This window comes from Eumetopias jubatus, unplaced genomic scaffold, assembly GCF_037043125.1.
Source record: "Eumetopias jubatus isolate StellerSeaLion01/CBP00866 unplaced genomic scaffold, mEumJub1_p1.0 scaffold_13, whole genome shotgun sequence".
NCBI classification, from domain to species: Eukaryota; Metazoa; Chordata; class Mammalia; order Carnivora; family Otariidae; genus Eumetopias; species Eumetopias jubatus.
Window position 1 is genome coordinate 44,147,001 of NW_028274819.1, and position 14,362 is coordinate 44,161,362.

Here is a 14,362-nt window from a genome sequence, read left to right on the forward strand (position 1 = left end):
TTAGGAACCATGAATAAAGCTGCACTAAAGGGGCGCCTCAGTGGCTCAGTTGGTTGGGCGACTGCCTTCGGCTCAGGTCATGATCCTGGAGTCCTGGGATCGGGTCCCACATCGGGCTCCCTGCTTAGCGGGGAGTCTGCTTCTCCCTCTGACCCTCCCCCCTCTTGTGCGCTCTCTCTCTCTCTCTCTTCATTCTCTCTCTCTCAAATAAATAAATAAAATCTTTAAAAAAAAAGCTCCACTGAACGTTCATATGTATGTTAGCATATGGGTTTATATTGTCATTTCTCTTGGATTATAAACCACACTGTGGATTATTAGGTCATATGTTTAACTTTGGAAAACAGTTTGGCAGTTTCTTGTGAAATGTTTGGACCATTTTATATTTTAAGAAGTTTAAAAGTTCTGGCCCAAGCAGTACAACTATAGAAACAGGATGTAAATATTAAAAGGGAAGAAATATGTATGGAGACAGATGTTAACTGGACTTATTGTGGTGATCATTTCCTAGCATATGCAAATACTGAATCATGTTGTACACCTGAAACTAATACAATGTTATATTTCAATTATATCTCAACAAAAAGTAAATAATAGGAAGAAACAGACAAAAAGGCAAGGAGAAAATATTTACAATACATATAGCTGACAAAGGACAAACAACCCAGTTTTCTAAAAAGACAAAGGATTTGAACAGACATATGGCCAATGAGCACCTAAGAAGATGTTCAGTGTCATCAGAGAAAAACAAACTAAAATCACAGTGAGATACCAGCTAGAGATACAAAGGTGTGTGGAAGTTCCAGTTATTTTGGGTCCTTACCAGCACTTGGTATTTTAGCCAGTCTAATGGATATGTGCTGGTATCTCACTGTGATTTTAGTTTGTTTTTCTCTGATGACATTGAACATCTTCGTAGGTGCTCATTGGCCATATGTCTGTTCAAATCCTTTGTCTTTTTAGAAAACTGGGTTGTTTGTCCTTTGTCAGCTATATGTATTGTAAATATTTTCTCCTTGCCTTTTTGTCTGTTTCTTCCTATTATTTACTTTTTGTTGAGATATAATTGAAATATAACATTGTATTAGTTTCAGGTGTACAACATGATTCAGTATTTGCATATGCTAGGAAATGATCACCACAATAAGTCCAGTTAACATCTGTCTCCATACATATTTCTTCCCTTTTAATATTTACATCCTGTTTCTATAGTTGTACTGCTTGGGCCAGAACTTTTAAACTTCTTAAAATAACGAAATAGTGGGGCACCTGGGTGGCTCAGTCATTAAGCGTCTGCCTTCGGCTCAGGTCATGATCCCAGGGTCCTGGGATCGAGCCCCACATCGGGCTCCCTGCTCGGCAGGAAGCCTGCTTCTCCCTCTCCCACTAACCCTGCTTGTCTTCCCTCTCTCGCTGTGTCTCTGTCAAATAAGTAAAAAAAAAAAAAATCTTAAAAAAAATAACGAAATAGTTAAAATCAAAATGAATGCAGTAGACGTCCTTGTTTGCTACTGATATTTTTTCCTACATCATATAAAATACAAATTTTTTGGATAAGTTATGTTAAGTAAGCATCCTATTAGTGTTTTAATGTTGTTATTAGCAATGTGATTTTATCAGATACTCCTTTGGCATCTGTAGAAATGGATCCTATTTGTTTTTGCTAAACCATTATTCATGGTATCCCTTGATGTTGAATTGGTATGAGATACCTAGGCTATGCATCACTTCATTGGCGTGTATTAGTAGAGGAATTTTACATACTATCATTTCACCTGGTAAGTTTCTGGTTTATTTTATTGAATTGTATGGGTGTTGTTTTATTTCCATTTTCTGGGTACATAAAACCTGTGATCAAGATCATATTTGTCTTGTAAGATGAATGGGATGGTGTGTTCGTCTTCACATTCTTCAGGAGTTTTAAATTTTGCATTTAAAAAATCTGAACTTATCACTGTTGTCATTATTCCAGATACTCATTTTGTTCTTAGTTTTTACTTAGACAATGTTGTCTGTTTTATCTTCTGTTAATTTAGTTTTCTATTTCTTGAGATAATGTCTTTGTGTGTAATTATGTGTTTTTCTTTTTAAAAATTTGTGTAAAAATATTACCATAATGAAGCTTCTCAATTTTACTGTATGGCTGTGTATGAGTATCTTATTTTTGTTACAGCCTCTTTCCCTTGAATATATGTATTTTCTCACCTTTTTTTTTTTTTTTTTTTGAGTGCTACCACATGCCAGTGTATTGCCTCTTTTTTGGGGAATCTAAGATCTTTAAGCTATTCCTGCCCAGTGCTACTCATTTAAATTTTCTAGAATGGTCCTCACCCCCATCCCAAAGTGCCAGCTCTTAAATTGTCAGTGCTATCAATTGATACACCTTTGTATTTATCCTTAATTATTATGTTCTGTTTTCCTTTGGGTTTAAGAGTTTTCTAAAATCTTATACTTTATCACTTTGTTTTTCTCTTTTGATGAATACATTCAAAATTATGATTTCACCTGTGAATACTGCATTAATCATTTGATATTTGTAGAAATACTGTTTTAATTTTGTAAATTAATTTTTTTTCATTTGAATTGTTTATTATAATCTATAGTTGAAATTTAAGTTTTGGTTGATTTCTGCTTTTTCATTTTGTTCTGTTTTTAGCATTGTGGCTAGGGATCTGGAATTTCTGGACATTAGAGAAGATATATTTCTTGTCTTTAGTGCAGGGAAAGATCCAGGTATTGAGGGCCCAAAGCTTGTGTAGTTTCGACGCCCCTCTTTAAGAGAGAATACAGAATTGTGTACACACATGAATATTTGTTTAGAATGAGAAAACAAGTCATTTGTGTAACCCGAGGGGCCTCAGGGCCCAATCTTCATTCATTTTGTGGTAAATCTGCCTGTGCTTTAAAGTGTAAAATTTGGTTTATGCCCATTGAATCTTCATCTTATGTGCTTTGTGTCCTACCCTTTTGACTACATGCTGTAGATATTTTTTTCAACTTCCAGTGCTTCTAATAGTTTTTGCATTGATTCTTTTTGTTGCCTAAATAATATCGTTTCCATTATTGCATTAACGGCGTTTAAAAATCTCACTATAGCTGTTGAATAAATTTTACCATGTTTGATATTGATGTTTTCATACCTGCTTTCCTCTCTTGACTAATTTGATGCATTTCTTTTTTTTGCTCACCTTTTTGTTACTAGCGTAATAAGCACCGCATTGTTAGATTTTATTTAAAAAGAAATCCTGTTGAGCTTCTTCTTTTCTAATGAAGCCACTTAACGTGATCATGATTAATAGTTTGGCCTCTGTATTTTTCCCTCCTTGCTTTCTCATGTTTTACCTGTTTTTTAGTCCCTTCATTTTATGGTGACTTTTAAGGAGTAGCACTTATTTTCATTACCTGTAGTGTGGGTGGGGAGTAAGTCAAGCTTTCGTCTGTGAGGTTTTTTTTTCATTTCATGAGTTGTGGTTGTGGGCAAGACGTACGTATGAATCTATGAAGAGCTGGTTGGAAGACATTGAAAGTATGTAATACACATTTTCTTTTTCCCTAAAGCATTTAGAGATTTGTAAAGTAGGGGAGAATTTATGTTGTTTGGGTTTTATTGCATGAGTTCATATTGTCACAGTTCTAGTAGCAGTTTTACTGATGACTTTAGAATGAAATCAAGTGAGATTGGTAAAATAATCAGTTATTCTCTTGGAGTAAAATTTTAATCCTCACAGCCTTTTGGGGTTCTTTTAGAGGGTGTGTGTGTGTGTGTGTGTGTGTGTGTGTGTGTGTGTGTGTGTGTGTGTGTGTGTGTAGGCAAGCTACTATAGACTTAGTTTGCTTAGTTTATTAGTGCAAATTAAAAGGCAGTTTTGCTGGTACTGATAAAAATGCTTCTGATGCTAACATAATACTGCTTACCTCTTCTAATGTTAATTATGGCAAATTGTATTTGTTCCTCAAACACATTAGAAGGGCACAAAACTGATTTTCCTCTGTGGGACTCCCTTCCTCAGTAGAATAAAAGTTAGATAAAATGAAAATTTTTTTTTCACTCTTAAACTCTGAAGAAGACAACTTCCTCTATTTTGCATTTTTGGGTGGTGGTTATAGCACTTGTTTTGAGGTTTGACCACCCTTTGTTCAGCTATTTTTATTTTTACTTATCACTTTGAGTACACTTAGTGGTATTTTAACTATATAAGAGCTCGTATAATGAAATTCATACATGCATATTTATCTTAAAACTCTACTGTTGTTTGGACTTAATTTGTATTAATCGGTTTATTCTATTTCTGCTTCATCTGAGTTTTTTTCCCTTTAGCCAAGTGAATGCCTAGTTTTCCACAGCTGAACTAAAAAGCCAACTCGTACTCTTAATAGATTTACAGTATTTGTTTTCTCTGCTAAACATGTAAATTATTTAAGATATGACATGAATTTGTACTGTTTGGTTGCTCTTTGTCCCCCACCCTCCCACCCCCAAACACCCCAAGAGAGGATGGCCTTTTCTTTTTCTTTTCTTTTTTTTAAATGAATTTTATATTTGCAGTTTGCTTTCATTGTTCCACTGCTAGACACTAAACATAAATCTGGGTGGCACATGTTAGAGTATTCTTTCAAATGCCCAGGATCCCATAATAGCGTAATATTTAGTTTCTATACGTGGATAGGACTGGACTGGCTGGATCTCGGCCAAGAGCATCCATTGAGCACTTTTGTGCCAAGGACTGTGAAGAGAAGGAACAGAAAAGACTGATGGAGAGAGCCCCACATACAGGAGCAATAATGACTGCATACTTTTTATGGAGCAACATGACAATAAGAAGTTTGAAGTCACATACTAACAAAGCAAGGGCTTGAATGCTCAGAGGGCCTCAAACTGAAACTCAGGGCTCGGTTGGAATCTGAAGTTCAGGGGAGGGCAGCTGTGGAAAAAAACAAACGAGGTATAGAAGGGGCAGTTCTGGGGGCAGCCAGTGTGGTCTAAACACAGGAGAGTACAGATATTTTGCCCTTACTGGAAACTATGTCCTAAATTGAATTGGAGACCCTGGTTTTGTTAAATAAGCTGGAGTAAAGCCTTAGGAGAACTTTTACCCTTTATTTATTTTTTATTTTTATTTTTTAACCACTGTTTAGCTTTCAAAGGTCTTACTAAACAAATTTCAGAATCACTGAAACTTGATAATTAAAAATTAAGCATCATGTAAAATAGTTAACGACTGCCTATTTCCTGGCACAGAAATTCAGTATATAAAATGCTAGAAATTATGGAATAACAGCAACATTTTAGAAGCTATATGAGCTAATAGTTACTTATAGATTTAAGCTGTTACTCTTTCTCATTTTGTGAGAAATAAATAAAGCATCAGGCATATGCCCTGAGATTTTCAGATTTGCACATATTCTGTTGAAGCTTTCACTACTATTTTTGGGTTCCATGCCATGGGGTAATAAGGTCACTTTTAGTGCTATTCAATAAGGAGAGAAAACCAAATTAAGTTGAAGAGGTTCTAGTACGTTAATGTTTCACTGGATGCTTTTCTGTAATATTCCCAGACAGAAAGTCTTAAATTTGAGTAAGTAGATTGAGAGAAGCCTGATGAAATTCTAAATTTCATCCTCCCTCAAATGGGATCAGTTACTGCTCTTTCTCCAATCCCTACTCCATTCCATATTGCACAGTAGTATTTCATGCAAAAAAATTATCATTTTACAAACCAAATAGAAGATACAGTGGAAACAGAGACCCCTTGTATGACAGCAAACAAAAAGTTCTTTTATACACTAAAAAAATGTGTAACATTTCTATCAGAAAACCTAAAAATGCTCCTGTGGTTCATATAGAAGTCTTAAAGGAATAGAAGATGACACTGTATTCTTGGATTTGAAGATGCAAGCTCTTAACTATGTCAGTTCTAAAAGCTAATCTACAAAATTAATGGCATTCTAAAATAAAAAACTAAAAGGATTAAAAAAAAACCAACTCCACCAGTTACTCTGTTGTCGAGTATTAGTATAAGCTAATTTGTAGATGAGTAAAATGAAGCTCAGAGAAACCAAGTAACCTCTCCCAAGGTCACAAAGCTAGGAAGTGGTGGAGGCAAGGCTTCACGACAAGGTGAGTTTGAGGGCTCAGACCTAAGAATAATATTTAGTAAGCACTTCTGTCATTAAGCATTACTATTCCAAGCAAAGCGCTATGTATTTTTTCAATTAGGATAGCATCTAAATATATTTAGAAAATAAGAATCTGTGATCTTTTCTAGAGAGGTTCTAGAGATAATACATGCTGTGTTTATAAATTTATAGGTCCTTTATAATTCCTTCCACCTAGTTTTTCTTGTCTGCATAAGCAGTTGTGTTGACTAGTACAGCAGCTTTTATTGACTAGTCCATCCTTCTTCCCCTATGATCTGCTTTGCTTTATATGTCAGATTTCATATACGTGGATTTTTGGGGGCCATCTATTCTGTTCCATTAGTCTTTTTGCCTAGTCCTGTGTCAGTTCCATTCTATCTTAATTTTATAAATGGCTAGGCTAAGCCTCGCTACTGTGTTCATTCAATAAAAATATCATTGAACGAATCTTTGTGGCCAGTACTATGTACTAGGAACTGTATAAGTTCTGGCAAAACAGCACTGAACAAAACAATTCTCATGGAGCTTACTCTTGTAAAGAATTTTTTGGGTATTTTTCCTGTTCATGACAAATTCAATAGCTTTTTAATTTTATTTTTATTTATTTTAGAGATAGCGGGGGAAGGAGCAGGGGGGGAAGGATGAAGCGCTGAGCACAGAGCCCAATGTGGGGCTGGAACCCACGACCCTGAGATCACAACCTGAGCTGAAACCAAGTGAGATGCTCAGCCAACTGAGGCACCCAGGCACCCCAGCTTTTTTATTTTAAATTGTATCATAATAAGGAGACGACATTTTTGACAATTCTGTCCATGAACATAGAATGCTTTTCAAGTCATATGTATTTCCCCCTGTCTTTGGTCTTTATTTAAAGCTTTCTAGTTTCTTTCCGTAAAGGTCTAGAATATATTTTATTAGATTTACTCCTAATTACCATATATTTGCTGTTGCTACTGTAAATGATACCATCTGTTTGACTTAAATTTTATGAATGCTTGTATGCAGAAATGGCCTTTTTTGGGAGAGAGGTCTGGGGGTTAGATTTTTTTATCCAAAAACCTTGTAGACTCTGTTTCCAGTAATTATTTTGTATATTCTGTAGGATTTTCTGTATTGATAAACGTATCATCATCAAATAATTTGTTTTCAATTCTTCTACTTACTGCATTGGTTAAGACTTCCAAATTTAATGTTGAATAAATATGGTAATGGTGGACATTCTTTTTTGTTCTTGATTTTAGAGTTTCACTGTTAAAAAAATTGTTTCTGCAGGTTTTTAGTTCCCTTCTAGTCCCACTTGCTATGAATTTTTAAGATAGATGTGACATTTTCTCATGCTTTTCCTGTATCTCTTATGATCATGTTATTTTTCCTTTAATCTGCTCATATGGTGAATTATACTTGTAACTTTTCAAGAAAAGTCTATGTATCCTTGTATTCCTAGGTTCTTGGAATATATTGGTCATAATGTATATTCTTGTTTATGTACTCTTGGGTTCTGCTTGCTAATGTTTTACTTATGGGCTTTTGGGTTTTTTGCATCTATATTTTAGTGAAGTTGGCCTGTCATTTTCATTTTCCCTAATGTCCTTGCCTTGTCTGATTTTGATATCTAGGTTATACTGGCCTCATGAGTTGGGAAGCGTTTCCTCCTTTCCTGTTCCTCTGAAAGATCTGTGTAATACTGGAATTACCTGCTCCCTGAAAGCTTGGCAGAACTGGCTCTTACCACTTCTGGACCTGATTGTATATGTGTAGCAAGGTTCTTTTGTTTTCTAATTTTTTCTCTTATATCGGTCCTAGGACTGTTCAGGCATTATAATTATGTTGTCCCCAAACACAGGTGAACTTAAATAACAGTAGGGAGGACTTACTGATAAGAAAACACAGGAAAGGCAGAACGTCAGGAATGAGTCAGAATTTCAGTTAGAGAATATACTTTGGGCCAGAAACAAGTTGGGGGTGGGTGGATGGGAAAGGAGCTAAATCTGAGATTTTGTTCATTAAGAAGGACCCCTACAACCAGGCTGATAGGGGCATAGGTGGGCTAACGTGGTCTTAGCAAGTTGACAGCACCCCCCTCCCCCTTATGCCTGAGTGATCAAGCAAATGTGCACTAACAGAACGCAAGACATGGCAGAAATAAACAGAATTAGGTTCCACCCCTGCCCCGTGAGGGGACTTCAGAGATTTTGGCACTTTCTGATCATTCTTCAGAATGTAAATATGAAGAATAAGGGACTTAGGTGCCATCCTTGTAGAGTTCCCTACCCCATTCCACCACCTTTCCATGAAGGGAAGTGTATTGAGAAAATATAAAATTTGCTCCCAGTTAGTCATTTAGTCATACTAGTAGAAGGGGAGAGAGACAGTATGGACATTCTCCAGAGATTTAAAAGTATTGACCTGCATTTAGTTTTTTTTTTTTTTTAAAGATTTTATTTATTTATTTGACAGAGAGAGACACAGCGAGAGAGGGAACACAAGCAGGGGGAGTGGGAGAGGGAGAAGCAGGTTTCCCGCTGAGCAGGGAGCCCGATGTTGGGCTCGATCCCAGGACCCTGGGATCATGACCTGAGCCGAAGGCAGCCGCTAACGACTGAGCCACCCAGGTGCCCCATTTAATTCTTTACAATCAGTTTCTCTTTTGTCGTTATGTAGCTTAAGATACTGTGAAGATTAACTTGTATTTTCACTGTTTTCCTGTATTTTATATCCTATTTCTTTTCATAACTGCTTATAGGGTCTTGAAAAATAAATTTTGAAATAAAATTTAAATTATTTAGTATTTTTACTTTTACCAATCCATGCTATTTTATATAAACAGGATAATTTAGTGCCTTTCAGAAAAATTCCTTGTTTCCGCTTTTTATCTTCAGCTATTCTTAGCTAATGTTTTTACATGAGTTTTTCTGAAAGCAACAAAAAATTGATTAATGCAAATCTCTGGGCCAGCCTGAAGTTTAACTTTGGAAACTAAGTCTAAGTGTTAATGAGTTTCTACAGGAGAAATTTTCCTTTGCTTTTGTTTATAGATTGAAATTAATGAGTAAGTCAGAGTTGCTTAATTAAGTCCATTTACAATTTTTGACTTAATTTCCAGTCTTAGTGTCCATTGACCCGACTTTGGGTAGAGAGCATGTGACTCCAGACAAGCATGCAGTCATTCTAGGTATATTGCTGCTTAAGAAAACGACTTTACAAAATGTGTTAGAACATGGGAAAAAAAGATCTTGCTCTCTTGTGGTTTTACAGGGTGCCAGAGGTTTGGTTGCTTGTATGTTTCACTCAATTGCTTTCTGTTCAATGAGTAGAATCACCACTATGCCTTACAACTTTGCAGACTCACTGCAGAGGAAATAGCAAGAGGTAAAATGACCTCAAATGAATGTGGCTTTTTTGTGGGATGGAGTGAGTAGACAGTGCTACAACTAAATAAACGAATTATGCAGGAAGACTTTTACTTAGCTCATCTATATTCTTTCTACACTGTGACTCCCCTGCCCCCATCATTCCTTGTTCTCTAAACATTTGTACAGTGATTAGTTTGTTGTAAATATGTAACGTTACAGTTGAGTTGTTCAGTATTTTAATAATCTTATTATCATTTCTCTAGTAAGCTCTTTCTTTTCCTCCTTTGGGCTGACAGCTTCCTTATTGTGAGTGCCTTAAGGTAAGAGATCTTAGACTCAGTGTTGGTTGAATGGAACTAACTCCCTTCATCTTGTTATGTTGGATTCTCTTTATCCTGCAAGTTCCTATTGTTTTCATTACATAATCATTTTGTATTTGGAAAGATAAAACTGGTATTTGTATCTCTCTACCGTAAGTCTTGGGTATCATCATGACCTTTTATCAATTCAGTATTGGGTGTGAGAGATAACAGTTTAAAAGGGAAGGAGAAATCATTATGTATGGTAAACTTGCAGTTATCTGTGCTCTTAGAAGGCAGAAAGGAGTCTGGATAGTTTTGTATGTGTGTTTATTGCAATGCCCATCGTACTCACATACCTAGGACATGCTTCTTTGCCTACTGGCCAGCTTATTACCAGTGTCAGGATTGATTGAGATGTATGGGGACAATTTGAGGTCTGGACATTTAACTCCATAAATGTGGAGAAAATAGAGGCGATACATTTATTTTGTTTTATGAAGGCAGCTCTCAGTGTAATGTAGTGGTTTTGGGCACAGAATTGAGCCAGACTGCTTGGAATCAGTCTCCACCACTTATTGCCTGTGGCTTTGAGCAAGTTACTTAACCTCTTCTGTCTCCTTTTCCTCACCTGTAAGATGGAGACGAATAAGAGTACTTAACCTACTTCATGGACTTCTTGTGAGGTTTCAGTGAACTAATGTATGAAAGTACTTAGTGCCTGGCCCATGGTAAATATAAATTCTGTACAGGTATTCTTTGCCAAGTCAAACACATGTGACTCAATTTGTACCTGATGTACGTGTCCCTGAAGGAGTTCGGAGTGTAAAACTTAATTTTCTGCAAGTCTGATTTATAGTTACTTTTAAATGGCTTCAAAAGTGGGGACTAAAGAATCTATAAGGTATCTGTGTTTGGGTTATCTTTACCATACACTGGCTGCCTTCCTCAGGAAATATTCTTTTGTCTTAGCTGTTCCATGGCCTGACTGAGTCGGGCTCTTTTGCAGTGACCACAGCAGGGAAGCTTGGCCTGGGAGACTGGGTAAGGGGCACCCCCTCCCCACCGCCCTCCACTAGGTACACGAGTCCTGCTGAGAAATAAGGGTTTTGCTTCTCTTATAAGGGCACCTAGCTGAACAGATGCCATCTCATCTCTGGGCACTCTAGTGTTAAAAGAAGTGCACGTCCAAAATAGGATTTATTAGGATAGTGATTCATTCATTCAACAAATATTTCTCTAGGGTTTATGTGCACGGCCTTAAGGAGTTTGCAAAGACAGGGTTTTCCTGTCCTAAAGTAGAATGTCAGTCCTAACTGAAGGGAAAAACATGAAAATGATTTGTTTTGTTCTTCCTGCTATCTCTGAAATTGGCCTGCTTCTCTTTCAGAAATGTAGTTTATGATTGCTCTCTTCGTATGCTTAAAAGCTCTGCTCTCCTTTGTTTGTAGAGGAAGGTTAAGGGGAAGAACTGGTAAGTTCTCTCATCTGTAACTTTCTTGCTGATAAAACGACTACATTTCTAAGTAAAGAAATTACCTGTGAATTTTGTTTTCCAAATAATTTAGTGAAATGTCAAAATGAATTTATTCATGTTGCCTTTAAAACTTTTTATTAATAAAGATATTCTGCACCTTTAACCGGTCTGTCTTGCATTTCATAAATAAATTTGTTCTTGGCAAGATGTATACATTTTGAATTGTATTTTCGCATTGACTTAGAGGATTACGGGCCACACGAGCAGTGCCGACACCTGCACCCTGCATCCCCACACCTGTGGAAGTTAGCGATGTCAGATTGCAGTACCTCCACATCTCTGCTTCCACGTACTTGATGCTAAACTCACCGTAGCATTTGTCACTCAGAAACTGTGCTGTCTTATCCATTCTGAGACATTTCACAAATTCTTATTTTAGTATCTTTGTAATTAGGATGCATCTTCCAGTTGATGGCATCCTAGAGTCAACAAAAGATGGTATTTGTTTCTTGTCTTGCCTCCTGTTCGACAATGAGTAGGACGCCTTGAGGGCAAGGACTATTACTCATTCACTTGTGTTCTCTCTGATGTGCGATTTGCATTTAGAACCCCACTTTTGCTGAACTGCAGTGTAGCAGTTTTTTTAGGATCATCTCAGTGAGTGTTAATTGAAATGAGAGTTTCTTCAGGACACTTTTGCAGGAGGAGGCATTTAAGAGGAGGGCCTGGTCATTGCTGATAACTAGTTAAATGTGACTTCAATTTCCCCTCTTTTGTACCCATTCGGTCATTCTCTTGTGGTTCTCTTGTTCATACTGATGCATACCTCAGTGACAAAGTGATACGTACACTTTACCAGAATTAGTTGCTTTTAGCACATGCCAGTGAACTGAAAGAGTAAGAATGTTAGGTTCTTATTTGTGATATGCTATTATTTTGTGAGCATCCTTTGGATATTGCACTGTGCTCTAGTCACTTTTCATTATGTAAATGAGGAAATGGGGAATCAGTGTGTTTAGGGACATGATGTTTATTTTAGTCCATGGTGATGGAAGAAAGGCCAGACTTCCTGCACAAAGCTTCTGCTTTAGAAGCATCTTCTCAAGTACTATTTTTTGTTATTTTTATTGGTTTAAAATTGTCTTATTTATAAATAGCTCTGTGATTAAGAGACTTTGGGTTTTCACACCCTCATAACAATAAATCAGATGTTTGCTTGAAAGGTAGAGTTGGTCTAGACGCCCTTTATCTTGCTGCCAAGTACTTGAATTATCAGCCTTGCAAAAATCCAGATGGAATCTTAGTGCTAGAAGAAACTGCTTAGTAAGTGGTGCTAGTTGTTTTCCATAAGTTAAGCTTTTACATGTGGGTGATTAGAAAAGTCTTATCTGGGACCTTAATTAGTATTTTTCTGGACATAACTGCCATGTTCATTTTTAAAATAGTCTTTAAGAAAAGTTGTAGATTTATGGAAAAATTGAGAAGATAAAGTTCCATGGGGCGCCTGGGTGGCTCAGTCCATTAAGTGTCTGTTTTCGGCTCAGGTCATGATCCCAGGGTGTTGGGATCGAGCCCCGTGAACCCTGCATCGGGCCCCCTGCTCAGTGGGGAGTCTGCTTCTCCCTCTCCCTCTGCCTCCCCCCTGCTTGTGCTCGCCCTCATGGATTCTCTCAAAAATAAATTAAAAAATCTTTAAACAAATCCCAAAAAACAGTTTCCATATACCCAGCATCGAGTTTCCCTGTTATTAACCTCTGCTATTGTATGGTACATTTGTTATAATTAATGAACCAATATTGATACTTGATTATTAACTGAAGTTCGTTCATACTTTGTTCAGGTTTCCATAGCTTTTACCTAATACCTGTTTTCTGTTCTGTTATTCCATCCGGATACCACATTACATTTAGTTGTCATGTTTCCTTAGGCTCCTCTTTGCTGACTTCCTTTGTTTTTGGTGACCTTGACCATTTTGAGGAGAATTTATGAAGTATTTTGTAGAATGCCCCTCTATTGGAATTTGTCTGATGCTTTTCTCATGACTAGATTGGAGTTACGGGTTTTTGGGAGGAAGACGCAGAGGTAAAGTGCCATGCTTATCAGGTCACATCACATCAAGGCTATACATTGTCAACACGATTCCTACTGTTGATGTTGACCATGGTCACCTGGCTGAGGTAGTGTGTGTGGTTTCTCTACTATAAAGCTCCCACCCTTCTTTCCTGCCATGTTCCATACTGTATACTTTGGAAGGAAGTCATTGTGTGCAGCCCACACGGAAGGAGTGGGGATGCTCTGTAATTTTTAGTAAACATATCTAAATGGCAGAACAGTTTAAAAATGTACCTGGAGTTAGTGAAATTTTTGTTTTCAACAAAAACATCACTGTTTAACCTGCATTTCAGAGATTTGTTTTTGGCAAAAATTTTCATTCTCAGTGTTTTAATCTTCACTTGTTGTGCGGCAGCTGTTAGATGTTCCTCTTTACCTACTTTTTGTACCATCTATTTGATACTTATTTTTGAGAAAATGAAAGCAAAATGTGGGAGATTTACTCAGAAACTCTTGAATAAAATTTGTTAGTATTTTGATCTTCATCTGTTGCTTTTTCTCTCTTAAAAATATTATTTATAAAACTGAGGGCTTGCTTGATATGTAAATTATGATTAGAGACCAGAACAGTTTAGGACCCAAAATGATCAAGGGAAAGCACCTTGTCGGAAACCCCCATGACAATAGCCTCTCCTTGTAGTTCCCATTTGTGTGTTTCAATTATAAGGCTTATGTTAAAATTAGATCAGAATTTCCATTGTAGACTCTCAATTTCATAGTTGTGTAACTGCCATATAAACTTGATTGTAAACAAAGGCCTGTAATGATGGGCCTTATTTGAGCAATTAAGGTGAGAAATTGTGAGGACTGAATTTGATTCTAAAGGTGAGTATAAAATTTTACGATTTCCCACATTTTCTACAGTGGGGACATATTTTATAATTAAAAAACTAAACTAGAAATAATACAATTGATTTGTTATAGTCTTGAGACTTTATTATTATATGTGATTATATATATTATATTTTTTATAATTTTGATAA

General features: G+C 36.6%; 1 protein-coding gene across 3 annotated transcripts in view; it reads left to right on the forward strand.

Moving 5' to 3' along the window:
* The window catches only part of RRAS2 (RAS related 2), a 72,809-nt gene that overhangs the window by 25,968 nt on the left and 32,479 nt on the right, over positions 1–14,362 (forward strand). Inside the window, exon 1 of one of the 3 annotated variants that reach the window (XM_028116902.2) lies at positions 3,468–3,526. The exons of 1 other annotated variant lie outside the window; for it this stretch is intronic. The gene's annotated coding sequence lies outside the window, so the exon portion shown is untranslated. Of the gene's footprint in view, positions 1–3,467; positions 3,527–14,130; positions 14,205–14,362 lie in introns of those variants that run through there. One more of the 3 variants, XM_028116903.2, reaches the window with a different exon arrangement.